The sequence below is a fragment of the Mesoplodon densirostris genome, chromosome 8 (assembly GCF_025265405.1).
Source record: "Mesoplodon densirostris isolate mMesDen1 chromosome 8, mMesDen1 primary haplotype, whole genome shotgun sequence".
In the NCBI taxonomy this organism is placed as follows: Eukaryota; Metazoa; Chordata; class Mammalia; order Artiodactyla; family Ziphiidae; genus Mesoplodon; species Mesoplodon densirostris.
The window spans coordinates 32959672-32987513 of NC_082668.1; positions in this window are offsets into that span (position 1 = coordinate 32959672).

Below are 27842 nucleotides of genomic sequence, written 5' to 3' on the forward strand. Positions count from 1 at the left end.
TGAACTCTTTTCTCATATTGTGCAAGGTTTTAAATAAGAATATTATGTATACTAGTACACTGTGCACAGAACCAATAGAGACCACAAATGGTCAAGCAGGATTCAAACAAAAAATCCATACATCTGTGGGTAGTAGCACATGCTGTATTTTAAAAATGTAAACTCATGTATGCGTATGACGGCTCAGTCTTACATCACTTCCCAAGCAATCCTCCCCAGTGAAGGATTTATTAGCAATGTTTCTCAAAGTATGTTCTGGGTCTGACTTGCATTAGAATCACCTGCATTAGAGTCACCTGAGTGCTTGTGAAACATGCAGATTCCTGACCCTTAACGCAAAACGATTAAGTTAGAATCTCTGGGGGTGGGGGCTTGGAATCCTTATTAACAAATAACAAGTATCCCCAGGTGACATCTCATGCCAAAATCTGAGAACCACTGATATATATGGTAGTGTAGTATTCAAGAACATCGACTTTAGAGTCAGACAGATCTTAGTTTAAAACTCAGTTTTCCGGGGGGCTTCCCTGGTGGTGCAGTGGTTGAGAGTCCGCCTGCCGATGCAGGGGACGCGGGTTCGTGCCCCGGTCCGGGAGGATCCCACATGCTGCGGAGCGGCTGGGCCCGTGGACCATGGCCGTTGAGCCTGCGCGTCCAGAGCCTGTGCTCCGCAGTGGGAGAGGCCACAGCGGTGAGAGGCCCGCGTATCGCAAAAAAAAAAAAAAAAACTCAGTTTTCCCCTCTATTGAATGACGATAATCCGCCCTACATCTAACTCTGTCGTTGGGATTAAAGGAGATGATGCATGAGAAGCAGAGCCAGGAAGATTCAAGTGCAGAATTCAGAGCCTCTCTTCCCTACTGCCTGAGAGGATACTTCATGCTGCCGATTGGCTGCTGACTCAACTGAGCTGACTGAGGACGAGGAGCTGCCCTTAGAGAAGAGAAAAAAGTCTGGAAAGTGGGAGAAGAAGGGAAAGACTAGGCCAGTAGGCCAGTAGGGGTGGAAATTGGGGGTCAGGTGGTAGGGGGAAATGGCACAGACACAGATTGAGATATCTTCGCACACTGGGGAAAAGAGGTTAAGATTTTTAGAAACATGTTCAGTGTGTTACATCCTAAAATTCTCCCTTTGCAACTTTTTCAAAAGGGTTCTCAAAATAAAAGCTTTTTCAAAGCACTTAGGAGTTAGGTTTGATTTTTTTTAAGGTGTATTAGCTTTCAGAGACAAAATCCTAACCCTAGAAGATCCAGATTAAATAGATATTAGATTAGATAGATTGATAGATACAAGGCCTAGCAAGTAAGCACCGAATTATCTAGTTTATTCCTAAACAATGCAGTCATTTCACCTGTCTTCTATTTTCATGTCCTACTCCCTTTTTAAAATAGTTGTTCCTACCCCATTTGTCCTAAATTTCCATGGCTTATTCTCTTCATTTCTTTTATCTCTTTATCTTCTATCTTCTCTTTATCTTTTACCTGTTTGTGGTTCTCCTTTCCCTTTTCCATGACATTTTTTTTCTTGCCCTTTCTCAGGCTTTGACCTTTCTACCACCGTCTTCTGGGGCAGCTTCTCTCTGTAAGCTCCTAGGATCTAGGACTAAAGCAGCACATCAAGGAAGTCTACAACCTGGCTTTTGGACTCCAGGAACTCACAGCCCTGGAGTGTGGCGATATATGCGTCTGGTAGTTTTGCTTTCTTCTTTCCTGGCAACCATGCTCCTGGTCTCTGTAGACACAGAAGTATGAGCTGGGACCTCTGGATGCCAGAGGGTCTTACTGCAGCTGTAAGCCCTGATGCCCATTCTTTTTTTTTTTTTTTTTGCGGTACGCGGGCCTCTCACTGTTGTGGCCTCTCCCGTTGCGGAGCACAGGCTCCGGAGGCGCAGGCTCAGCGGCCATGGCTCACGGGCCCAGCCGCTCTGAGGCATGTGGGATCCTCCCGGACTGGGGCACGAACCCACGTCCCCTGCATCGGCAGGCGGACTCTCAACCACTGTGCCACCAGGGAAGCCCTGATGCCTATTCTTTGATCTTCACCTCTCTGAGCCCTACAGATTATTTTCATTCTTCCAGAAACTATTGACTACTTTTTTCTTTACAAGACCCCTCTTTCCATTGTAGCATTTCTCCTCCTCCACCGCCTGCAACACCAGTGGAACTGGCAATCGTATACTTGATGGCACATCACTCAGGCCTGGCCAATCAGGGCATTTTATGCCTCTTGAACTGCACTGATTGGTTCAAGGATAGCCACATGACCCAAGTAGTGTCAGAGTATCCAGTGAGCTTAAATATTTAGATATTGTCTTCTGGAATTGAGTACTGTGAGAACAATGTAAATTAGATCTACTTGCAGCTATCTTTTCTAACTCCATGGAGAAAGATACCTGCAACAAGAAAATAATATTCCTGGAATAACTCTCAAGCAGTAAACAATGGAAGCTGGTGAATATATACCCCAGCTTTCTTATCACTCAGTGGTGTAATTCCAAGGCACATTCTACCTATTCTCTAAAGAGTCCCCAGTAGATTAAGCCTCAATTGCCCACAATAGTAACTTGTTCATGAACTCTTCCTTTGTTTGCTTCTCTCCCTTTGGTGTCTCCCCTACTCCCTCATAGTGCTTCCTGGGATCACCTCCCAAATAAAATATTTACACCTAAATCCTTGTGTAGTAGGCAGAAAAATGCTGCCCCCAAAATGTCTACATCCTAATCTTTAAAACCTGTGAACGTGTTAGATTACAAGGCAAAGGGGAACTAAAGTTGCAGGTGGAATTAAGGTTGTCAGCCAGCTGATTGCAAGGTAGGGAGAGTAGCCTGGATTATACAGGTGGACTCAATTTAATCACAATGGTCCTTAAACATATAAGAGGATATTGGAAGAAATAAATAGAGAGATGTACTGTGAGCAGGACTTGGCCTGATCTTGCTAGCTTTAAAGATTCAGGAAGGGGGTCATGAGGCAAGGAATTCAGGCAGCTTATTGAGAGTGGAAAAGGAAAGGAACTGGATTCTCCCTAAAACTTCCATAAAGGAATACACCCTTATGACATCTTGGTCTTAGCCCAGGGAGATCCATGTAGCACTTGTGATCTGTGAAAGTATAAGATAATATATGTTTGTTGTTTTAAACAACTAAGTTTGTGGTAATTTGTCACAGAAGCAGTAGAAAACTAATACACCTTGTCTCAGGATTCACTTTGGGGAAAACCCAAATTTTAGATGATAATTTCTTTTCTTATTGTTCTTGGGATGTTCAGTCCTACTTTCCCTGATATATGATGGGGTAAATGTTTCATAGTTTTGACTGCCAAAACAATGTAGAAAAGTGAACTAATTTGGAATCATGTCTGGCTAACTACACTAAACCTCTGTCTCTTCGGCAGAGGAGCACTTACCTTGGAGCACCAAAGAAGTCTCTCTCAATCAGGTAACGGTTTTAATTAGCCCAGCTCTGACTCATATCCAAGGCCTGGTTCTGCATCTGTTGATATTTCTCATTTAAAACATGAAATAACCTAAACATTCCAGAAGTAGAAATAATTATTGTTCCAGACACTAGTGGATTTATCTACTACCTAGATGCAAATAGTTTCATATTTTACTGTAGAGGAAATGATTTCTAGCGTTAGAAATAATATATTTCTTCAGATCTCCTAACACAGTGATCCTTTCAAGTGAAAACTCTGGAAATGAAGGACCATAACTGCCTTATTTATTTATTTTTTTAAATCCTCAAAGTATTGGCTTGTCTCATTTTCTTAGTCAAAGCTTGCTTCCTGGTTTTGCCCTGCTAATGACCTCAGCTCTCTCTTGATGCTTTAGGACCAAGGGCTCTTTGATTAATCATTCTCTGTGTTAATATCAAACAGCCCTTGCATTCTTCAGACAGATTGCTGCTTCTGTTAAATAATGCCCTAAATATACAAAGCAGATAAATGATGACCATTGAGCCAATAGGAACAGAACCAAGCTCTAAGTCTGCTTTGCAATTATAATGAAAAGACACATAACTGATGAGTTCTATATCTGAACTTAAAATGATTTGTGAAGTATAAGATCAAGAGAAGTACAGACTGAGCTCTCAAGTCGGACTTTCTACCATAAAGTATAGACTGGGGGTAGAAAGCATTTTAAAATTGCTTGGTGTGCATGTGTCTGTGTGTATTTTTTTTCTTTGAAATGGTTAAATGTTTCACGAGTAGAGTCTCTTTGGGGGACAAAGGCCCGGAATTATATGCATCAGGGTTTTATTTCATTTCAGTCTCTTGCTTATTTTATTTTTTGAGGTGTGGAGAATATTAGTTTTTAGAATGAGTTAATATTTTACATTGTAAGTGATCTTCTGCAGTCAGTTTGTTAATTAGATACTGCAGACAGGCTGTTTAATATTGTGTGTTGACTCTGTGGGAAAAAAGGAAGAGACTACTTCTGATAGGCAAAAAGAATCCACGGCACAACATCAAAGTTCTCTTACAGACCGTGTGTTGGAGGTGCTTTGCTGTAGAACAAATTGTATTTTGCCCTTAAAAAGGCTCCCTGAGAGAGCTGGAGATAATTGGAGCCCTCTCTTGCTTTGCTCCCTTAGAAGTTTTCTGGAGTCAGGCAGGAAAAGAAGATTGGAAACTGAGCTTTTTAATTTAAATAAAAAAGGCTTGTCTGGGAGAATTAGAATACTTTTGCAAGTCTGGAATCCATTGAAATGCATTGTCCTGTTTTGATGTCCCTGGAGGACCCAAGTTGAAATAGTGGCTTAACGTTATTCCCTCCTGGCCCCGTCCTCAACACCAGCACCTCCTAAATAGAAAGGATGTGGTCTACCAACATATTTGTTATGTATCTAGCTTTTAATTTGGATAACCTAGGAATGGGGACAAAATTACATGGAATATATAGATGCTTTCTCTTCTACTCGTGCCAGAGGAAGAGGCTGTTGGCTGACTTCTTTGGTTGGTGTCTACTCTATGGGTTGGCTTTACCAAAACTTTGCAAGAGCAAGGAAGGTCACCAACAGTGTGCTTTGTCACACAATTCCATTACACAAACCTTATTTTTGCTTTGTGTAAAATTAGTGTGTACAACTCCAGTGAGATGTTTTTAGTGATATTCAAAATATGTTGTAAAATCAAAATAGTAATAAATTGGGTAGCTCATTTTAAGATGAAGTTCAAGTACATAAAACTGATGATTAATATTTCTCTAAAATAAAATCCCTACCACAGGAGTTCAAGTTGCTTTCATAAGCAACCCAACAATAAAAAATTATTCTATGATACATCATAATGCTTGGAACCGGTTTTCAGTTGTGCTTTGTAAATGTGCCACAAAATGGTGGCACATACAGGTAGTATGGATAAAAGAGTTAAAAATATTTCTTCAATACAAACAAAAATAACATGTAACCTCATAGCCACCAACATAACTTGTTTGTTTTTATCCTTTGTTTTTTGTCTGTTTTAATTCATCTACAATATCTGAATATTCAACTCATTGTCTTGCTTTTCTGGAGTTAAAGATACTGACATTAGATACTGACATGATAAATAAGAAGTTATTTTTTCCATAAAATAGTGCTTTCCAAAGGCAAAATAATCAAAATTTGTTATTATTTCATTTGGGTTTTATGTGCCTGATGTACGAAATAATTGAAACTGCGGAATTAATTTTATATATATAATAAATAAAAATTAAAGCTATATACATATCTCAGTTTCAAAGCTTCAACTATTTCTTAATAATCATACATATGTATGTATATATATAAAGTATAGTGACAGGGTTTTTATTTTATTTTGCTAGCATATACCCTCATTATTATTATACAATTTTTAACTCAGAATATGAACTTTCCTTCATAAAAACTTATCCTGTGAGATATTTTCCCCTACTTATGTTATGATATGTCAACATAGATGCACTTTTTGACTACTCCAAGAGTTTACTCAGAGGTGAGAAAAATAAGCACAACTAAAAACCAGGTAAATGTTTCAAAACTCAGTGGTTAGAGAGTCACTTTAGAACATAGGAAGATTAGACACAACAAAGATTCTCTCTCTTGAAAACAAAGCCAAACAAAACAAAGAACACTCCATCCCCCTTATTGGAAGTAATGAGTAAAATAGAAATGATTTCCAGGGTTGAATGCTGAATGACATTTGGTACACAAGGGTTATTCAGTATTCAGCTAATGGTGTTGACTGGTGATGCTATTAGGAACTTCATAGAGCATCCACTACAGCTTCACCTACAGAACAACTTTACACATTCAGTAGAGAGAAATAATATATAAATAAAAGGTTGTCTTGCTCCTTCAGAGAAAAGCATTTGGCTCTCTTAAACATGGGATTTTTTTTAAACCTCAAGCCTGTGTTCCAATTAGCTACAATATACTGATCTAGCATCACTCTATGGAAATGTCTCGTGTACTTGAAGTATATATTTAATATGATAATACCATCAACCAAGCATAGCTCTAAAGTCACTATCTTCTTTTTTTTCTTTTCTATCTGCTGTTTAATTTCATTATAATTTCTAAAAATTCTCTGGTAGTGTACAGCTGCTCCACTGTTAATAGCCTTGAAATAGAAATGTGTTACTTTGCTTAGTGAGAGACATCTGCATACGGTAGAAAAATAAAATCATTTTGATATGATTAATACAGGAAGATGGTTATTCATATTTGTAACGCATGTTGTTTAAACTCAAATATGTTTGCCTCCCAGCCATTTTTAGACATGTTATTCTGATCTATGATTTAAATATATTGATGCTTTTAGTATCTACATTAAAAAATGAATGTTTGCCAGCCCATCTAATAATACCTCCTGCTGCTATTTGGCTGGGGTTTTTGAATGTCACAAACAGAGCTTTGATATGGTACCCGTGGGGCTCTTTATCCAGGATGATATAAATAACTACTCCCAACATTGGGTCCTTCTACCATCTTTGATCATGTCATCTTGAAATTTGCCCTTGCAATGAGCAAGAGTCTTTACTTTCACACTAGAAGAGCTCATACTATATTTGAAAATGTCAAAGTATATAAGCCCAGGAGGGCAATAGGACAGGTTCAAAAGTTTGCAGGTAGATGGATTATTCCAGGCTTAGAAATCACAATGAGGGAGAGCATATCTGCCTTCTCTCATTCCCTCATAGTCTTGCAAATCTTCTGCTACATCATAAATCTTTCTATGTTCATGCCCTATTCTCTAGCCATTTCACAAGTGGTCAGTCTTAGCCTCAGATTTACACACAGAGTTCTGGAACTGACCTCCTTGGAGGGCACGATTTATGTAGTGGAGCCAGTGACTGAGTGTGGAATACAATCCAGCCCTCTTGTCATGCAGGTGAAATGCTCTCATCATACCATTCCTGCTTACCATTCACAGATGTCGGTGCTTAGAGGGACCTTGGAGTGCACCTCCTTCAGCTCCTTCCTTTTGCAGGTAAAGATAAAAACTCAGGTGAAGTGATTTTCCTGAAAGTTACACACCTTCCTCTCTCTACTCATCTGGAATGTCTGCCTCTGTAATCTCTTTAAGAAGGTATAGCCTATACTCCTGCCTGGAGGCCAGAAGCATTAAATACAGAGACCTGAAACCCTAAGTGTTTATACGACAAGACAGCAAAACTCTGCCTTCCTTACCCAGTGTTCCTGGAGCCATAAGAGGGCCTATAGGGGACCTGTGACAAAGCTAGGAGATGCAGGAGAAGTTCTTCCCTGTCCCATAAGGCAAACCCAACAGATTTCATAATGGGCAAGTAAGATGTTCAAGTGGTTCTTTAAACTTTGCCCAACGATGTGCATTCCTGAATTTGGTATATGTTAAAAGTGGCACTGCAGACCAGCAGGGAAAAGATGGGCTATTTAATAAATGGTGTTGGTACAAAAGGGTAGACATCTGGAAAAAATAAAGTTTGATCTTTACCTCTACTCTATGGGGTGATAAATTCCAAATGGATCAGAGATTTTGATGTTAGAAATAAAACTATAAAATTACTAAAAGAACTTGGAAAAATTTTAATCCATGGAAGGGAAAGATTTTTTAAAACTGATCCAAAATCCAGAAGCCATAAAAAAATTGATAAATCTGAATATATAAAAATAAAATCTTCTACATGACAAAGATATACACCTACACATATAAGCTAAGTCAGAAGCTAGAAAAATCTACAAACTAGGAAAAAATATTTGCAACTCATGTATAAACAAAGAGCTAATTTCCCCAATAGATAAAAAGTTTCTACAAATAGAGAAATAAAAGCCCAACAAGCTGATAGGAAAATCTGGGCAAAAGATAAAAACATAGTTCACAGAAAATGAAATATGAATGGCTCTTAAACATGTGGAAATATGCTCAGACTTCACTCATAATAAAAGATATGCAAATGAGAACTACATTGAGATACCATTTTTCTCCTATCAGGTTGGCAAAAATCCAAAAATTCGATAAAACACTCCATTGGTTAGGCTGTAGGAAACAGACCCTCTCAAACATTGCTTGTGGGAGTATATGTTAGCGTAACCCCATATGGAGAGCAATTTAGCAAAATCCATCAAAATTACAAATGCATCTATCTTTGGCCCCAGCAATTTCACTTATGGAAATTTATGTTATAAATATATTTGCAAATGAGTGAAAAGACATATGTTTAAGATATTCATCATAGTATTGTTTGTAAGACACACAAAAAAATTGAAATAACCTAAATTGTTAAATCCAGTAAACTGCTTAAATAAACCATGATCTGTTAATACACTAGAATACTATGAAACCAAAAAAAAAACAAAACAAAAAGAAACAAGAACAAGGGAACTCTATATATAGGAACATAGAAAGATCTTTGAGACCTTATTGAATAAAAAAACAGCAAAATGCAGAATAATGTGTAAGGTAAGCTGCTTTTGATATTAAAAAGGAGAAATAAGAACCTGAGTTTATATTTGTTACTATACACATAAAGAAACTAGAAAAATTTACAAGAAACTAAATATAGTGGTTGCTAGTAAGAGTTGGGCATAGGAACTGAGAATATGGGGTACAGAAATAGCAAGATTCAAACTGTTTATATTTTTATTTATTATTTTTTTAAATTTATTGAAGTAAAGTTGATTTACAATATTGTGTTAATTTTTGCTACACATCAAAGTACTCGTTTACACAAATATAATCTTTTTCATATTCTTTTCCATTATGGTTTATCACAGGATACTGAATATAGTTCCCTGTGCTATACAGTAGGACTTTGTGGTTTATCCATCCTATATATAATAGTTTGCTTCTTTATATGTTTAGAACCATGTAAATATATGACCTTTTCAAAAGCTACCCTTTTAAATCAAAGAAAAAAATAATTGAGTCCCTTGTTTGACGCTGAGGATGCTAACAGGTCTCTGTTAGTGTGAAGGTTAAGATTTCCAGATTAATATGCCACTGCCCAGAGTCTTTAAACACACATTTATCCTTCTTTCCTTCATTCATTTAACAATTATTTATTTACAATCTGCTGCGTCGCAGGTGCTCTACTGGACCCTGGGGATGCATGAGAATAGGACCCACTAGATCTTTGCTTCATCGAATCCACGTTCTCGTCCAGGGTCTCTTCTATTTGGAGTCAGGGCAGGGGGTCCCCAATTAGCATGAAAAACCTCTAGGACCCATATCAACAAGTTTCACTTCATTATGATATCTCAAGTGCAAGCACACTAAATCTCCATTGGTACAGAATTCAAAAACTCAATATCCTTGATTTTTATGAGCAAACAAGATGTATACAGGCTGAAGGCATTTTTGGTTTCTCTCAATGGCACCTCTTTGTAAAGTTCCACAATATCTTTTATTGTGTATAATACAATATAATTTGAAACTTTATTCCGAAAATGGGCCTTGCTATAAGGTTGTAATAATTTCCTGTGATTTACATTGATGGCTTTTTATTAATGCTCTAGTATTGTACAGCATATCACTACATTCCTTTCCTTTCTGTTTTATTTTTCTTCTTAGTTTTATTAGTTTACATTCCATTATGATTGCTTTTTCAAGCCAAATATCTGTGCCTGGGTGTTCATACCAGTGCCTTGAACAGCATTCCCTTCTTTTTCTGTCCTATTCCATTTCAAGCAGCTAAGAGCTGATGGGAAAGCTTTCAGGCTCAGTGTGTGTTTGTGCATGAATGTGTGTGCATCTATAATTACATCACCAGAGTTCAGAACTGAGCCCATTTGGTTAATGAAACAAAGCAGTGCTTTCAGGGCTGTCCAATAGGACTTTCTGTGGTGACTGAAACATTCTCTGGTTGTCCTGTCCAATACAGCAGCTGGTAACCACTTGTGGCTATTGAGAACTTCCAATGTGACTAGAGCAACTGAGAAGTTGTATTTTTAGTTTGATTTTATTTAAATTAATTGAAATTTGAAAAGCTGGCAGGAGAGAGATAAGATGTGAATGCAAGGTATATGGCCCCAAAGAGAATAGCCAGCCATCCAAATTGCAGCCTCCAAGGGCAGAAAGGCCACAGTTATGGGAATCTCTGAATCTTGGGTGTGCCAGTCAGATGGTGAAGTCTTCTTGCTTTGTGAGGAGGAGGAGGAGTCCCCACAGATTAGAGATGGGTTCCAGATAATTACTGAGATAAAATGGAGCACAGTGCATTCCTCTCACACTCAGGCATGAAAAGGGAGTCAGCAAGCATCAAGGAGGTTTGGTTAAAACTCTAGGCAGGGGGCTTCCCTGGTGGCACAGTGGTTGAGAGTCCGCCTGCCGATGCAGGGGACACGGGTTCGTGCCCCGTTCCGGGAAGATCCCACATGCTGCAGAGCGGCTGGGCCCGTGAGCCATGGCCGCTGAGCCTGCGCGTCCGGAGCCTGTGCTCCGTAACGGGAGAGGCCACAACAGTGAGAGGCCCACGTACCGCAAAAAAAAAAAAAACTCTAGGCAGGCTCATTAGGGTTCAAGGCTGAATTCCAGTCCTTGGTATACATCAGGAACATGGGAGAAAATGCCATCTTATGGACTGAGCATCTCAGTCTGTGTTGGGGGGAAGATGGATACCCAAGGGACATCATGAATGCTAGAGTTAGGAAAGTCAACCTAATTTTAGACCTCACTCACTGGTGGGAATGAGCTCATAACACACAGCCCACATGGTCAAGATTAGCTCAAGACCTCAGTGCAGTCATGCCAGTGGACAGTCTTCAGTATCTGTAGGTAGATGGGCTCAGGTAAGCAGAAACTGACAAGCCCCAAGTCTATCCAATTCAATCTCCTTCATTTGCCCCTTACTACCTACACTATTGGTATATATACCCTACCCGAGCATTCAAAGCTCTCCACGATTTGGAGCCCACCGCTGTGCTCAGCTTTTGTCTCTGCAAATCTCCCACACTTACCTTATGCTCCAGACAAACTTGGCTTTGCATGCTTCCTTAACTGTGCCCCACCTTCTCCCACATCCATGCCCTTGCTCAAGCTGTTGCCGGAAATGCCCTCCTCCAGCATCTCCATGTGTCAAAACCCCATCTACCCTCATGGCTTATTTCAGGCTGCACATTCCCTGAAGTCTCTTCCCTGGAATCCACAAATGCATCACTTACTCTCTCCTTGGAGCCCATGGCACTTGGTCTGTGCTGCTGTTTCAGCACTTGTTTCTCTGCTCCTTATGCTGCGGGCATTAGTGAACTTGTTTGATCTTGTCTCCTATTCTGTGAGCACTTTGAGGATGGGGCTCACTTTCTGTACCCCTGATAGTGTTTGGCACATGGTTGGTCTCCAGGAATTATTGTTTTTGAACTGGATGGTTCTAAACATGGGGAGAATTTCAGCTATAGGCACTTAAAAAAAGAGCTTTGGGGCTTCCCTGGTGGCGCAGTGGTTGAGAATCTGCCTGCTAATGCAGGGGACATGGGTTCGAGCCCTGGTCTGGGAGGATCCCACATGCCGCGGAGCAACTAGGCCCGTGAGCCACAACTACTGAGCCTGCACATCTGGAGCCTGTGCTCTGCAACAAGAGAGGCCGCGATAGTGAGAGGCCCACGCACCGCGATGAAGAGTGGCCCCCGCTTGCCACAACTAGAGAAAGTCCTCGCACAGAAACGAAGACGCAACACAGCAAAAATAAATAAATTAATTAATAAACTCCTACCCCCAACATCTTCTTTAAAAAAAACAAAAAGAGCTCTTTTGCTCCAAAAGGTAAGAGAGAGCACACAGTTCTGAGCATTTCTCTGAAAAGTACATTATTGTGGCATGGAACATTTTCCAAATCAAAAGTGGCAAACAACTGCTCTAGAGGTCACATGTGGCCTCCATACATATTTGGTTTGACACACCATGTTATAATTTAATTGTCAACAACATTTAAATTTTTGGAGAGCTTACATAAAAATCCATGCTTCCAGCCTTTCTTGAAAAAAAAATCAGATCTGAATTTGCCAGTTCACCGTGGTCCCCAGCTAGCTTGCTATTCTCAGATCCTACAGTGACTGGACTGACTTTCTTATTTTTCCTTCCTCATATTAGATGTGCATAGTCCATGCAACTTTAACAATGATAATGATCCACCCATGTCATTTATGAAGCTCATATTGCCAATTTTTAAATCATACAGGTTCTTATGATTTTTCTGGTTATTGTTTTAGCCTGCTACTTTCTGTATCACTCATCAAACTCCCAAGAGTACAGCACATGTTTAGATAAAAATATGATTTCGGTAATTTTTTTTTTTTTTTTTTTTTTTTTTTTTTTTTGTGGTATGCGGGCTTCTCACTGCTGTGGCCTCTCCCGTCGCGGAGCACAGGATCCGGACGCGCAGGCTCAGCGGCCATGGTTCACGGGCCCAGCCGCTCCGCGGCACGTGGGACCTTCCCAGACCGGGGCACGGGACCCATGTCCCCTGCATCGGCAGGCGGACTCCCGACCACTGCGCCACCAGGGAAGCCCCTGATTTAGGTAATTTTTTAAGGAGTGTAATAATGGCAGCTCCATGTCCGTGCTCACCTTATCTGCAACTTTTAGACATTAGAGAATTAGTCAACGGACTCAGGGTGGCAGGACAAAAGGCTGAAAGAAGAAGTGGTAGACACTTGAAAAGGCATAAAGAGAGTGAGACCTACATGCTATTGGATGCTAACATTTCATTTGTCATCCATAGCACCTTTTGTGTGAAGATTTGCAAGGATGTTTGAGGTAGTAAGTGAGCCTCACAGCCCTTGATGAGAAAGGGAAGTGTTTTGCTCAATCTCTGATAGAGGAAACTGATGCACTGTTTGTTCACCGATGTAAGGACTTCTCTACAAGAGAACTAACTGGTAGTTAAATTTAATTATATTTATTTCAGGCCCCATCCCTAATTACTCATTCTTACTCTTTGATTTCAGGGGTAATTTATGTTAGGTCAATTTAGACTCCCTCTCAGAATTTAATCAATGCCATCTGCAACTTGCAGGCTGTCCTTGGCTAAAGCTTAATCTTCAGAAAAATGTAAGGACTAAAAGAGCATAAACAGGCAAAATGTAGAATCAGATAGGCTACTATCTGACTTAGAGGTAAAGACCAATTTTTAAAATCCCCGTCCTCCATTTTCAATAGTTCCTTTTTGATCTCCCTCCTCACATTCTCACACTAAACTAGTGTGAAAGCAGCTGCTTATGTTCAGCCTTTATTTTAATGTTTTATTCTTGAAACATCTGAAGGAAGACTTCTAACTTTTTTGACCCAAGAGAAGTGGAAGTTTTTAAGAAAAGAAAGATCTTGTTAGTTAAATCAACATTTTAAGTGTCTGGGAAGTGTTTTCAGCTTAGAAAAGAACAATGTGCTGCCTTTGACTGTTAAATCCATTACCCTAATCACACTTTAAATGAACCATTATGAGGCACTGATTTATATAATCTTTGCGAACACACTATTTCTAGGGTGTAGTTATTTGTGGTATTTTGAGTAGGATCTGGTCATTACATATTCTTTGTAATAATCATTAGTGATCAAAATTGCTCTTCTCGAAACATTATCTTTCCAAGGCCATGTCCCTAACCAAGTAACAGAAAAACAAATAGAGACTGCAGGAATTAAATACTAAATCATCTGTTGCTTCACCAAGTTCATGAGCTAACCTTTCACCTCTGGAAGGATGGGATTAAATATAACTCAGATAAAGGTAATTTAAGAGCTCTACCCTATGTATTTTTGGAACCAAGAAAAGAAAGTGAATCTATGGGTTTACCTAGAAATCCTTGTTGCAGGGAAGAAAATTTACAAACAATATTTAGTTTGTGTTTCATGCCCCCCCAGCAAGACTTTGATATCGGCGATGATGGTTTTCTCTAACTTTAAGTAGAATTTCTGAGTCTCCAGGTCAGCTGTAGGGGAGCAAATCAAAGTTGTACCAACTTCAGCCTGGGAAGATTGTTTGCCCTCATTCCCTCTGTGGTGTGGACAAGGTTCAATCCCAGCCTCAGCCATTTCTGATTTGCCCACCTAGAACCTCTGCCAACTGCTCCTTCCCCAGTGCATCCCTTTTATTACCATTCGATCATCAGCTTATTCTGTCTGTCATCTCTTCTTGTAGCCAGGTGACCTGCCCTGGATCATCTCATGTTCTGTATTTTTCTAAATTACATTGTTCTCTGGAGTCTGTTGCCCAACTGAAAGAGTCACATAGTCTTTCTCTGTTAGTTACTCAAATTATCAATCATTCTGTAACCACCTGTACTACTGTTGACCTTCTTCCTGTCTTCCAAATCAAAACCCATTTCTCACTTCCATATGTCAACACCAGCCACATGCATTGATTAAACGTCTTTCACTTGAAAGCACGCAGTCCCGTTATCCTTGCCTAGGTTTGAATGCCTCCCATATGCTCTCCATGCAAGCCTAATTCTTCTCTTTTCTTCCTCTGGAAAGTCATTCTTCATTGTAATAAGTTGCCCAAAGTAAATGTATTCATCATCTTTTTCTCTGTCAACCATGTTTCTCCACTATGGGAAATTAAACACTGCAACATATGGCCTGAGCTGCAAACTTTAGTGGTTGTTCGCTCAATTGTTTTAACACATTGCCGCCTTCACATAATATTCTGTTTGCCACTAGCATGTCAGCCTTCCACTTGACATATGCATTAGACATGTTAATGGCAAGACAGAAACCAACCGAAGCTGACAGTATGACGAAAGAAGGGTAAGTGCCTATTAATTACTAAAATTCACATTTTTCCACTTATTTAACAGGGGGGAACAAACCAAATGAATGCCTCCAGAACATGCCACCACATTAGCCTGCTGCGGTGCCATCTGACAGATTTTTAAAACCCTAAGTACTAAGGAAGAGCTTTGTGTAGATTCAGCAAGGCCAATATAAATGACACCAACACTCTCCCTGTTGCCATGAACCCTGTCGGTCTGCTCTTTCTGCTTCCCCAGTCAACCACTTACACAATGGACAAGGTATGGTTGCTGAATTCTTTATGTAACCATCCAAACACCACTGGTATATGTTCCAGGATTCTTTTCTCCCTTATTTATGCATGTAAACTGTACTGGAAGTATATTCTAAATACTACATGTTTACTGAAGACAGACACACTTTTCTTCTGGGTCATTGCTTCAGAGATGAGATTGTTTAATTGTATACGAATCTTTGGGGTTCTCTTGTGAGTCTACAGATGCTGAAGTCATCTTTCAGTTAAGGAATTTTGATCTCAGAATCAATAAGAAGTTACCATTTATTGAAAAGCAGGTCTTCCATTTTTAGATATTTTTTATTACTACCCTTTAATTTTCAGGGCATATGCTTAGGACTTACACATGTACCTTAACAATAAAAAAAAGTTTAAAAGTTTTTAAGTGGAAACTATATTGAATTTTCTTTCACATAAACAAGTTAGAGCTATATTTGAGTCATGGCTTTTACTTGATACTGGAGGATCTCCAACAGCCAGCGGGTTTCCTCAAATCTCTGTGTCTGATTAGTCTCTATCTTTATGACATTTCCTGAGACCTCAGGAGCCCGTGGCTTCTAGGGCATACCCCTATCAATAATGGTATCATCTTGAACTCAGATGTATATTTCCACCAATAGTTATCCGAAGCTTAATTGAAAGAAACAATTTATGGATGTCCACCCATGACTCTGACCCTCTGAAAATATATCTTGAAATTCAGCTAGATGGCAGAGACCTGTGTCCCTGGACCTCATCACACTGTTCCTCTGTAGAATTGCTTTCACATTGACTTCAGTGTCATCAGCCTATACTGAGGGACATCACCAGAAGCAGTCCTGTGAAGCTCACTGTATTTCCTATGAGGACATTGTTTAAGGTATTATCTACTGCATCACAGGTGTCCTCTCTAAGAGGACCTATGTGACAAATTTCTTTCAGGCTTTAGGAATAGCTGAGCCATGCCTGAGCACCTAGTTTTATCTTATAGGGTTTTAACATTGAGTTCTGATTTATACATTGCCTACAAGAGAGCTTAGAGCAAATAAGTAGGAACTCGTGATATATTTTTTTACCCTAGATTCTTTGATGCAGTTATCCTTTATTTTCTAATGACCCTTATTTTTCTATTACTCTGATTTTCTCAACTATTTATTTTTAATTGAATTGAATGTTATAATACACATACATATCTTGTTCAGTGACCTTATACTCTTTCTAAAATAAGGTAAGTTATAAATGTGTAAATATATACCTAAAAACTAGGCTTCAGAAAGTATACATTTATGCATATTTATAGATGTCTTTTTATAGACATTTCAAAATATACCATCCAGCAGAAAAACATGTCCTGAGTGCCTGTGCTTACTATGTTTGACTGTACACAACACCAGCACGAGAAGTTTCTCTATTCTATAGAGAAAATACAGTTCTTCTCCTGGAGTAGGAAGCTATAAAAGAAATATAGGAATGCATGCCTACCATGCATTGACAGATCACTCAAACAATTGCAAGTAGAGACATATTTAAGAGAGGAGGCTGCTGAGAAAAAAGTCAAGAAAGTAACTTTAGACCATCTTGGTCTGCCAGTCTGCACATGAAAATAATACTGTTAATATTACCAAAGTAAATCCTTATACATATCAAAGAGTTTTTATATCATCCAAATATGTATTCATTCATTCCATAAAGATGTGGGGAGCAATGTGTTAGGCACAAGGGATCTTACAGTTCACTGCAATAGGGAATAGGAAATTGATAGGATATGCACAAGGAGAAGCATCCTGCAGTATATGATGTGCCTGTGAAACATCCAGGTAGATATTGAAGTCTAACAGAATATTCTAGACACCATAGCTCAACCTAGCCTTTTATAATTACAACACAAATATTGGGTGGAACACGTCTTGCTAGACGAGGGACATGTTCCTGGGGCAAAGCTGAATGCTGGAAATTGCTCCTTCTCATGACAGCATTGACACAATGGCTGAATTAATTTACTAAATGCCCTTCCTGTGACCACAAATGCTAATACTACCAAAGAGTGGAAACCATCCCTGTCATTATTTTCTTCTCTTTTTGTCTAGAACTACAAAGTATCTTTAAAGTAAGTCGCCAAGTGAAATTTTTCCGATAGAGTCATTATGTGAGCCTAAGAGAACAGAGAAATTTGTACTGAGCCATGAGAAAGGTTAAAACTGGGACTTCTTTTTGAAAATCATGACTCCAAAATTATCTATTTGGATTCAAAGACATCCTAAGTTTTCCAGGTTAGCATTTGCAGCCAAGTGTTTTTTTGTTTGTTTGTTTATTTCACTATTTTAGTGGAAACCTAAGAAGAAAGTAGCCTACAAAATTGTTTGAGTGAGTTGAAAGATCAAAGTTACTGAGCTGAATTGCACCTGAAGCAAGATGACAGTAAATACAGTCTTCAAATACAGATATAACAGGCTCTATACGACACACCAATTAGGAGACTGTCAAACTACACCCTGAATTACCAGCTGATGGATCAAGGGAGGCTCTGATAACAAACATTGTAATAATTCAGTTTTGAGGCCACAAAGGTCTGGGACTTGTTTGAGAAGTCTGACAGAGTCCATTTGGTTTGTTTTTCTGCTGTATATAATATACCCTATGGGGAAAGCTTGCCACGGTAAACCAATGGATACAAAGTGGATTTCTAAGTCAGGAGGCTTCAAATATCTTCCCATCACAAAGGATGACTTACTGGATCTCCTAAGGACAAAGCAGTTACGATCTTAGTATCCTAATTATTCTTTTCTTTTTTTTCTTTCTTTGTTTTGTTTTAGTTTATTTTATTTTCCCTTTTTATAAAGTATAGTTGAGTTACAGTATTGTGTGAGTTTCAGGTGTGGAGCAAAGTGATTTGATTATACATACATATATATGATTATACAGACATATTTTCTTTTTTTAAAATTTTTTTCCATTGTAGGTTATTACAAGATATTGAATATAGTTCCCTGTGCTACAGTGTTTTTGTTTGTTTGTTTTAATTTTATTTATTTTGGCCGTGCCTCGCAGCTTGTGGGATGTTAGTTCCCTGACCCCCTGTCCCAGCTACAGGGTTTTAATTCTTCTTGCCACAGAGTGTGAGAAGTAATGGGGAAATGAGTGGGATGATTATTCTCAGATCAAATTATTTCTGCTGGAGTTTCTTGTTTCTGTTATGTTTATCTGGTTTTGGAAATCTAGTTTCCCCATTATATTCCTAAAACTGGCCAGAAGTGGAGACAGTAGCCCAACACCAGACTCATGCATTAAAAACGCTTCCTAGTTGTTTCTTTTCTTTGTACCACCTTGGTCTGTACCTCCTGCGGTAGACATTCCTATTACTCACCAAGGTTTACAATTCTCCTCTCCTCTGGGAATGTCATGTGACCTGTTTGGGCCAGTGGGTATGAACTTAAGAGTTGTACTCGATGTGTAAATTTGTGTACAATTGTCTATCTACTCCTTTCTGACCATGTTGATAGGGAGTAGTCTTAAGAACAAAGCAGTCTGGAATGCTGAGCTGTCCCAGAAAGAGAACAGCTTCCTGGAGAGTTTCCCAGACCCACAGCAGACTTTGCATGTGTAAGAAACCTTCTTGTTAAGTCACTGCTCAGTGTTAAGTCACTGAAAATTTTGGTGCCTGTTTGTTATCTCAGCATAAACTAGACTGTTCTGGCTAATTTCTTCTACTACTTTCTATTACTGTCTCCTACTCGAGTCCACACATGAGGCCAATAATGGATTTAAGGATATTTCTTAAAAGAAGTTAAGGGAAAGAGAATATAGAAACCAGATCTGGGTTCTAGGCCTTAACTTGCCATTTTACTGTTGGACACAAGCACCAAGTCCTAGCACCATTGTTTGAATCACAGATCTGCAATGACACAAGCTCCTGGACAAAGCCATCTTTTGCTAACCATGCTACTGTCTGGATAAGATATTCTGTCATTCGGATAGTCAGAGAGTCAACATCTATTTAATAAGTAAACACTACAGTCCAGGGGCTAAAACCTGACAATACAGGAGTGAACAAAAGAAATAAGGTTTACACTTTCATGAAGCTTCTGATCTAACAGGGAGAGAAACATGCTTGTACACCCACACATACATACACACACAGCAAGTAAACAAATGTATTATTTTGGTTCTGTAAAGAAAATAAATTGAAGGAAATATGAGAATGATTGCAGTGGAAGATACTATTTTATATAGGTTTTCTCTGAAGATATGACATTAAGGCTGGGACCTGAATGACAAAGAAGCCAGAAGTGCAAAAATTGGGGAGAAGAGGCTAAAAGCAGAAGAAACAATAAATACGGAAGCTCTGAGGTAGGAATAAGCTTGCATGTTACAGAATCCAAAAAGAAGGCCAGTGTGGCTGTAGCACAGAATGAAGAAAAGAAGGTGGAAAGAGGTGTGATCAGATGAGAACAAAGGAACTAGATCCTACAGGACCTGGAAGACTCAGTAAAGAGTTTTGATTTTACTCTTAACTGCAGTGAAAAGTCACTTGGGTCTTTTAAACAGGGAGGTGACTTGATATGACCCACATTCCTAAAAGAGCACTCTAGCTCCTGTGTATAAAGTAGATGATGGAGGGGAAGAATGAAAAAATGGAGTGAGTAGTTGGGAGGTACTGCAATTGTCGAAGCAGTGGAGATGAAGCAATGTGGTAAATATGATTTGAAATATACATCAAGGTTCCCATACTGATCTCCACATTACAGTCACCTGGGGTGTAGATCATTTAACGTTTGCAAAACCCAGGCCAGACCCCAGACCAATTAGATCACCATCACTGAGGGTAGGACACAGCTGTCAACTTTTGATGCTCCCCAGGTAATTTCAATGTGCAGACAAGTTTAGGAACCACTGATGTATAGTATTTTGGAGACCCGTCTCATGGGTCTTACTGATAGACTTAATGGAAGGGGGGATGGTTGAGGTGCGGAAAGAGAAGAATTAATGCTACTACGAATTGCATAAGCAGTTGGGTGGATGTTGGTGCTATTTACTGAAATTGGAAAGACCTAGTGAGGAATAGGTTTGGGGTGGGAGATGTTGGAATTAAGAGTCCAGTTTAGGATGTGGAAATTTTTGAGATGCCTGTTAGGCATTGTACAACTTATTTTCTATAAGTTAACATCACACAGGCAATGGGGAGATCAAGGCTAGAGGTATAACTCTCATAGACATCAGTATAGAGGTAGTACTGAAGCCATGAGACAAGATGAAACCACCTAGTGAGTGAGTGTAGTCTGAGAAAAGAGAAGAAGGAGTGCACTCTAAGGATTCAGAGTTTGCCATAGTCTGAACCTGCTCATCTCCTTCCCAAATTTGCCTTGATCCCTTGTCTGCAAAGGAGAAGGAGGGACTTCTTTTCTGGGACCCACAGGTGGGCTCCACACTGCCTCTTACTTTACCCTGGCTACTGGGTCTGGTTCTCAAGATAATCCTTTCCTCTGGTTTCTGATGCCCTTTAGTTAGTGTCTTGAGATCTCTTGGGGTCTAACTCTACCACTTCCTACCTAAAGGGACCGTAACATCTGCTTCACAAAGTCCTGTATGAAGTGCCTATGAGACCATCCAAAGCCAGGCACTCTGCTGGGCAAGCTGAAAAGTGAACAAGCCTGACCTCCCTCAAACCCTGCACACCTCCTAGTACATCGCAGTTGCCTCTCTTTCAACACATCTGTGTGCAGATGATTCGAAGACACATAAAACTATGTTGTCCTTGCCTTATTGTGCTAAGCTCCTAAGCAGAATTTATTTCTCAAGCTTCTATATGGTCAGGTTAATGCTGCCATTTTATCACTTTGAATCAATGAAGTCTAGGCATTTGACTGCTATTTTTCTTAGTTTTCCTAAGAAGCTACTACACCAATAGCTCCCAGCTCAGCTACAACTACAGAGCTTGCTGTGGGGACCTGCACCTGCCCCGTTTCCATTTTCCACTCATTGAATTCAGCTTAGCAGCTGCATCCATTTCCCAATTTTAAACTAATGAATCCATCAGCTATGGTTTCTCCCAGGGCAACTTTCCAAGGTTACCTTATTACAACACAATATCTTTAATCATATTTAATCATACATTGAGACAAAAACAAATAACTCCCACCTGACTATAAAGGGATCTCTTTCCATATTATGTGTAGCTGTTTAAGGGTCTTCTTTGAAAAGCAACATACAAAATGTCTCTAGTAGCTTGCATAAGAGTAGAATTATGATATGTAAGTGTTCAGGGACCATAGAGGTAGATCAAGAAGTTACTGATTTTCTCTAATTGGATGAACGAGCTAATAATCTATACCCTTGAGACCATGTTGAGGATCAGATTTTCTACTACAAAAAGGCAGGCTTGTTTGAGAGTCACTTGAGCTTTTGGGAGGGGGAGAGAAGGGAAGAAAGGGAAAAGAATTTTTGTTTAAAAAATTCAATCAGTGGGAAAGGTTAATTACTTTACAATTTTCTTTTGGAAACAGTTCTGCTCAGGATGTGAAAGTCCGAGAGGATTTTTGAGGACATATAAAGACCTTTGCAGTTTTCCAGCCAAAAGTCACTATGATCCTCATCAGTTATAGAACAAATCCCAGTGTGAGTCAAATAATCTAAAACTGAATTTTACAATTCCACATCCACGGCGGAGGTGGAAGGCTTAGAAGTCTTGTTGGCACACCCGTTTTCCCAAGCCTGGCCTACGGATCAGAGCACACGGAGATAAGCTACACATGTTCTCCATCAGCAGAATCATGCTGCCGAGATGTCTGGACCTCATCATAGGAGATCTGGTTAATAAAAACTGGTGTGATAAAAATAAACAGTAAAGGGATATTTTGTTTTTCAGCCCAGCCTTTCAATCTGGATGTGGGAGAGAGCATCCAGAGGGCTCTTTCTCCCCTTAACACACATGCATAACTTTCATTAGCATTAATGAGAGGAACACATGTACAGCGAGGAAGATGCCGAGACCCCACAGTGAGCCATAAGCGTGCATAATCTTGGAAACTTGTGAGATGAGAGCATGCGACAAGTCTGATGACTCTATACTAGGGGGGAATAATAAAACCAAAATTGCTTTGCAGTACTCATTTATACACTATACACGTGCATGTGCTTATATGATAAATGCCTGGGAAGACCCACGTTTAAAATAGAAGGGAGAAACTGAATGTGCACTGAGAAAAAAAAGAGGGGGATGTGTGTGTGTGTGTGTGTGTGGTGTCTGTTCTAATACAGTGCAGGAATATAAGTTTATCATATGAACAAAAAGTAAAGACAGCAATGAACACGTTCTAATACATCTTGGATTTGACCAAGCAGAGGTGTTCCTTGAAAGTCCCTCTTATCTATTCTTGAAGGAGTACTTTGGAATACAGGGTGCACTTTAGATTCTATCCAAGCTAGGCCCCTGGATCCCTGGATCAAGATTTGATCCAGTGGGTGAAAGTCACTGAAAATGCCTATAGCCTGTAGGAGCCCCTCCCTTCTTGCCTCTAAACGTGGCAAGCACTTGCAAAGTAACGTTTTCATTTGTTTTTTCTCTACAAGATGCTAACCGATAAGGCTACTAACAATTACAAGGTCATGCTGTTATTTTCAAATTAGTAAACACTTTGTGAACAGCTTGACAGCCATGCTCTATCGAGGAAAAGGAGAGTCAGCTCCTGGTTGGAGGAGGAGTGCAGACCTGCATTAGTGGAGGCCCTGGCATGTGGCAGCGTGAAGCTACTTCGCTAATTACAGGAATCTTTACAAGTCTGCAGCCCTGAGTTGTAGAATTTACCCTCCTGCAAATTTAAGCACACTGCAGCATTGAGGAATATAGGTGACCTTTTGGAAACGCGTTTGATCCTGGGCTCAATGATCAATCTTGACGCAATTCAAGAAAACAATATAGTTTTAAAGTTACACAGATGTGCCCAACAGTTACCTTTCATTTCCATGTAGGGTAATGTATTTCTGACATGGATATGCAGAAGCTGACTCTTAATAATGGTGTTCCCTAATTTCGTAGCGCTGGTGATTATTTAAAGCAAGCATCCTATCTCCTCACCTTCGTGGTAGTGTCGAGAGGAGAAGGGAAGAGAAGTAGTATGACTGCTATCATTTCTATGCATTTTGTATGTGCCAGGCACTCTGCTAGGCACCTTACATATATTATCTCAACTCATCCTTAGAACCCACCTGTGAGGCAAGTGCTATATCACTAACTAACAGATGAGGAGACCAAGGTTTAAGGAGGCTTTAAGCAACTTGCCCAAGATCACACAGCTAGGGAGTGCCAGTTATGACCCAATTGTTCAGCCACAGACCTGTGTCTTTCAACCCTACTCTGCTGCTTCTGTAATAGAGGAAGGATTCTCTCTCTTTGCCTGAGAGGAGGGAAAATAAATGAGGGCCTGGGAAGAATTAACAGAGTGTGAAATGTCCACACCGGGGAGAGATCCTTTTGCTTTCCTCAGCATTACACGTCTTCCTTAACTCACAATGGGTTATGTCCTGACGAAGTTGAAAGTCCTGATTAATGGCAAATACCGTAAGCTGAAAATGAATTTAATGCACCTCATCCACCGAACATCATAGATTAGCCTAGTCTACCTTACACGGGCTCAGAACACTTACATTAGCCTACAGTTGGGCAAAATCATCTAACACAAAGCCTATTTTATAATAAAGCATTGAATAGCTTATGTTATTTATTTATCTATCTATCTATCTATCTATCTATTTATTTATTTTTTGCGGTATGCGGGCCTCTCACTGTTGTGGCCTCTCCGGTTGCGGAGCACAGGCTCAGCGGCCATGGCTCACGGGCCCAGCCGCTCTGCGGCATGTAGGATCTTCCCGGACCGGGGCACGAACCCGTGTCCCCTGCATCGGCAGGCGGACTCTCAACCACTGCGCCACCAGGGAAGCCCCATGTTATTTATTGAATACTGTGCTGAAAGTGAAATACGGATGGCTGTCTGGGTACAGAATGGTTGTAAGTGTACTGGTTGTTTGCCGTTGTGATCACGTGGCTTCCTGGGAGCTGTGTCTGCTGCTGCTTCCCAGCATCAGGAGAGAGTGTATCGCTATATCATATACTGCATATTGTTAGCTGGGAAAAGGTCAAAATCCAAAATTCCAAGTACAGTTTCTACTGAATGTGCGTTGCTTTTGCATCATTGTAAAGTCAAACCATCTTAAGTCAGGGACTGTCTGTAGTCAGCATGGCAGGTGCTGTCTGTGCTCTTCCCGTAACCCCTCAGGCCTCTTTCCATTTTTAAGCATAACAGCTCTCAGCTGCCAACACCTGTATCTCGGTCTGAAGGCTGCCCTGAGGCTGAGGGAACCTGCTTTGTTTCCATGGACAGCATGAAGTTCTTGAAAATTTAGGTCCTCAGTGGGGCAACACTTAACCAATGACTGACAGTTCTGGAGATACCCATACCCAGTTAGCTGGTCCCTGATAGGACACCCAAGGTGTGATCTACACTGACTCCAGACCCACTGCTGGGTTGAGCCAAAATCACCCTGTGGGAATTGCTGGTGTACCCTTGTTTAGCCTCCTTTCCTTCCAGGTCCCACTTTTCCTATTCTCCTGCATTCCTCCATGTGTAACTGAAGCATTGGGGAGAATTTTACCGGTAGGAAAAAGAACTAACAGGTGACTTAAAGTTTACCTTGGTTGAAAATGGTTGCTATGACCAGGAGCACACTATGTTTTCTCTATTTCAGTCCCCAAAGACTACCAATCAAAACAAATGAAGTACTTCGGGATGCAAATCACAGCTAGATTATGCAGAAGACTTCTTGATTACAAAGGTGACTGAACACTGAAACTGTCTCTCTCATCCTTACAGGTATTTCCAGAGGGAATGGATAGCTACCTAGATTGCTACAGGGCAATATTATAGCACAATTGAGAGAGTGAGTTGTGCTCTCATATGGACCTGGGTTTGAGTCCATGAGCTGCTCCCTATACCTCAGTTTCTTAGTCTGTAAAATGGGGATAAAATGAGACTTATCTTGTTGTAGTGAAGCTTAAGTGATATTTAATGCACTTAGGTTGACAAGGATATAGCAAGAAATCCATAAGTGGTAGCCATTATTACTGGTTTTTATATTTCTAGATACAGAATGGCCCCTTGAAATTATTTTAAGTCTATACTTATATGCCTCTTCCCACCTTTCCCAAAGCTTGACACTGGAAGTAGGATACTGGGTGCATCCCAACTAGGAAGAAAAAGAACCCAGGAGGGTGGTGAAAGGGGCACTGCTAATGCTTCCTCGGATTTTAAAGATATGGGCATCACCAAAGGCAATTGCCAGCTACTGGTTCAAAAGAGACTGTTGCCCTTGCTACCGAATCAGGTCCGGCTGCTCACCATTTGAAAAAAAATCAATACTCGCAAAAAGCTGGCAGAAAGGAAAGTTGCCTTTAATCAGAATGCGGGCAATCTGGGGAGATGGTGGACTCAGTGTCCCCCCAAAACCATCTCCCAAGATTCTGCTCAGGCATGAAAGCTTTTAAAGGAAAACAAGGAAGTAATCTCAGTTAATCATTGAGATAGGGGATCAGGGTCATCCTAATCCCCACTGTGTGCAGGCTTGTCTACTCCTTGTGATTTTTCTTTAGATGTTATCTTGTTCACACAGTTTGTTCACGAGATTACTGAAGGGGAAGCTAGGGAGGAGATCTGGTCATCTGTTAATTACTTATCCTTCATTTCCAATGCTTTGGTCTATGGAAAGAACTAAGAGATTAGGCAAGGTGTACCTGGGCCAGAGATAAGTAGAGCATGGAGCTGCCTGGTTTAAGATTTGCAACAAGACAAGGGGGCCTCCTGCAGAGAGCTCTCTCCTGCTAAAAGCTGCTTACACCTTTTCAACTGAGTTTCACAAAATAAGATCCATCTATTAGGCTTTTACTTTTGTGCAAAGCACTGTGCCAAGCATTTCGTTTACACTATCTTATTTCATCCTTACAACAATCATGGGAAATAGTCATTATTCCGATTCCCAGAGGAGAACACAAACTCAGAAACGTTAAATAACATTCTCAAGATCAAGTAGTGGGGCCAGATCCAGACCCAGGACTCCTTGACTCCAAGCCTCCTTACACTTCATTCCATGTGGAATTTCAGAGAATGCATCCCTGCTAAATTGTAATTCCTCTGCCCCTCTAAGAGCTGGTATGGGGATGATGGACTATAATCATATCAATGTAGGAATACGCACTTCTCCTTGCAGAGTTAGAGTCAAAAGAGTCAGCCTCAAAAGGTCATTGAAGCCAAGAGATCATTTCTACCCAAGGATGGCCTTCTGAAACCCAGGTGATACACTACCTCATGGTCAAAACCCTTAATCTTGGAGTAAATTTCAGCTGGCAAAACAAAAGTCATCCAATGTTTCCAAATTATTTTTTTAGAATCTGTTAAATTGCTTGAGAAGCCCACGAGGAATGAGCCCACTGGCAGCCTCTTTGCATTCAATACTTTGATTTCCACAGACGGCTGGGGGTTGCCCCAATAGTCAGACATGGCCATGTTTCAGAAAGCTTTCCAATTTTCCTAACCGTCTTCCAACTTAATGAGCCTTGAGAGAAATCCTGAAAGATCCACAGGAGCCCTCCAAGAAGGCCCTCTCCCACGCCCCCAAAAAGAGTGTGTTTATGCCAGGCCCAGCAAGCACGCTGAGGGGACAGCCAGATGCCTCTGACACAAAGACTGGTACCACGCGTGATTTCCACTTTCACCTCCCACTGAAATTCTGGAAAACTTGTGTGAGAGTGAACTCTCACTCTTGTTAGTACAGAGCTTGGGAAGAGGCCAAGCATTTCTCCACTGACTTTTTTTAGACCAGCAATTCCCGCAGGACCCCCTGTGAGCCTAATGCAATTTGCACTAAAGAGGAAATGATTCTTGTGAAAGAAGCTGTACTCAATTCAAATGTTTTTGAGAAATAATGGTGGTGGTCTGGGGGGTGGGGGAGTGAAGCCTGAATTTGTACCAAGAGTAAGTAAGGGGTATTTTTATTCTTTCCGTTAAGCCAAAGAACTAGTATTAAGACAAGTACGGTCAAATTCCCTGCCCTGTATTCCCCTGTCAGGAATCCATTCTTTTCTTATGGTGCCATATGCGTAGCTCGAGGTTATATTGGAATGCATAAATCTCTTGTGAGCCACAAAACGTTAAGCTGCCGTTGTCCTCATAATTTCATTATCTCAGTTTCTGCCCTAAAACGTTTAACACTAATTGAACACCCGAGGTTTTCCTGTGAAGTTTATTTTCTGAACATTACCGAAGTGCTGTTGATAAAAGTCAGAATTTATGGAGGTGGTACTCCTTAAAATGACATGATAGATTTGAACAGAAATTTTTTTAGAGCAGGAATATTTTTATGA